Source organism: Galeopterus variegatus, unplaced genomic scaffold, assembly GCF_000696425.1.
Source record: "Galeopterus variegatus unplaced genomic scaffold, G_variegatus-3.0.2 Scaffold17025, whole genome shotgun sequence".
Taxonomy (NCBI): domain Eukaryota; kingdom Metazoa; phylum Chordata; class Mammalia; order Dermoptera; family Cynocephalidae; genus Galeopterus; species Galeopterus variegatus.
The window spans coordinates 1,723-4,364 of NW_007743136.1; positions in this window are offsets into that span (position 1 = coordinate 1,723).

Here is a 2,642-nt window from a genome sequence, read left to right on the forward strand (position 1 = left end):
TTTGTCAGTCACTTCATAGATCTCTATTTCTTTAGGGTACATCATTGAAGCTTCTTAAGTTCCTTTGGAGAGGTCATAATTACACAATTCTTTTTAATCCTTGTGTACTTGCACTGTAGTCTACATGTTAGAAAGTCCCCTCTGTGTTCTTTGGCAGGGATAGACCTTCACTAGTTGGTCAAGCCTGTTATTCTGAAAGAGCCAGCTGGTGACAATCCTGGGCAGGCAGAGCTTGTTGTTGATTCTTGTGTTGCCCAGGCCACTGCCTTTGCTGTGATATTGGATAGGGCTGCTTGCTGTCCATTGAGACCACTAAATGGGCTCTGTTATCAGGCAAAGCTGCTAGTTGGGTACTGCAATGGCTTCTGGTCAGCTTATTCACAGAATATATTTCCTCACTGGGAAATTTTGCTATTTGGGACCTGCAGTTGGGCAGGGATGCAGGCTGGGCTCCAAAGTTAGGCAGAGTTTCTGCTCAGGATTAGTGGGGCCAGAGGCTATGCTTCTTAAAAATGCACAATTAAAGATTGCATTCCTGGCAAGGTGGTGCCATGGTGTGGGGTTTTGGCTAAGTTGAATGGCTGTCTGACCACCCAGGTGTAGCAAGTCCAGCCCTTATGCTTCTCTGAAATGCCCAAATGACCTGGACAGAGTTGTTGTGTGTGCTTTCTAAATAAGTGGAGCCATTGCTTGACTTCACTGGTCAAGTAGGTGTAGCCTCCATGTTTCTATGAAATAGGTGGAGGTGCTTGTCTTTCTTCCTGGGCAGGGTTATTGGAGTGAGCTCCACAGCTAAGACATAGAGACTAGCAGTTAGGGAATCAAGCTAGGTTGAACTTTTCCTCATGTTTCTGAAGACACCAGCTAAGCTTGTGGATGANTTTGTCAGTCACTTCATAGATCTCTATTTCTTTAGGGTACATCATTGAAGCTTCTTAAGTTTCTTTGGAGAGGTCATAATTACCCAATTCTTTTTAATCCTTGTGTACTTGCACTGTAGTTTACATGTTAGAAAGTCCCCTCTGTGTTCTTTGGCAGGGATAGACCTTCACTAGTTGGTCAAGCCTGTTATTCTGAAAGAGCCAGCTGGTGACAATCCTGGGCAGGCAGAGCTTGTTGTTGATTCTTGTGTTGCCCAGGCCACTGCCTTTGCTGTGATATTGGATAGGGCTGCTTGCTGTCCATTGAGACCACTAAATTGGCTCTGTTATCAGGCAAAGTTGCTAGTTGGGTACTGCAATGGCTTCTGGTCAGCTTGTTCACAGAATATATTTCACTGGGAAATTTTGCTATTTGGGTCCTGCAGTTGGGCAGGGATGCAGGCTGGGCTCCAAAGTTAGGCAGAGCTTCTGCTCAGGATTAGTGGGGCCAGAGGCTATGCTCCTTAAAATTGCACAATTAAAGATTGCATTCCTGGCAAGGTGGTGCCATGGTATGGGGTTTTGGCTAAGTTGAATGGCTGTCTTCCACCCAGGTGTAGCAAGTCCAGCCCTTATGCTTCTCTGAAATGCCCAAATGACCTGGACAGAGTTGTTGGGTGTGCTTTCTAAATAAGTGGAGCCATTGCTTGACTTCACTGGTCAAGTAGGTGTAGCCTCCATGTTTCTATGAAATAGGTGGAGGTGCTTGTCTTTCTTCCTGGGCAGAGTTATTGGAGTGAGCTATACAGCTAAGACATAGAGACTAGCAGTTAGGAAATCAAGCTAGGTTGAACTTTTCCTCATGTTTCTGAAGACACCAGCTAAGCTTGTGGATGAGCTATGAAGTTGGCTGGTATCTCCAATCAGGTGCCACAGCTGGGAGAAACACAGAGATATCACAAAGACCCACACACTGGTCACTATGATATGACCTCTGCCTCCTTTCTTTGTTTCTATCTGGCCCCATGATATTCATGCTGTTACCCACAGTGTTCCCCATGAAGTAAGACTGAAATGGGCTTCCTGGGAAGCATCATGGAAGACTATAGAGGCTGGTTGACTGCCTCTGGTTCTCTTTTTCCCCTGTAGAAACCATGGGCCCAGAGAATTCCTCTCCATTTGGCATTGTGCTGACTTGGGAGAGGGGAAGTGAGATCATTCTTCTTACCCTTCCAATTCAGTTTCTTTTCAGTACTGAGGATCACACAGGAGTCTCATGTTTGTTTGCAAGTATGGGAGTTTTCAAAAAGATGTTCTGATCTGTGAATAGCTGTTAGTTGAACTTTCTGTGGGTAAAAATGGAGCCTGAGACTTTCTATTAAACCATGTTGCTGACATCAACAGAAAAAAACTCCCTGCCTTGGATATGGATATGGAGGTAAGTTAGTAATGATGTAGAGCTTCAAAAATTTACACCACATTATCTACAGGCTTTAATTGACTTCACTGAGACATCATAATGTCTTTATGAAAGCATGATCATGTTTCTATGATGCAGAGTAAATATACTGCATATTAGGATTGGATCTGTCATTTTGGCCTTATAAATCATCTGAAACATTTAGATAAGGTTGGTGAGTCATATACAGTATGCATTCCTAAGAAATTATTCTTATGTTTCTTTAATTTGACAGCTTCTACATTTTTCTGACTCTCTTTGAAGATTAATAATCCACACTTTTTTTTAATGGAACCAGATAACCAGACATGGGTGAGAGAATT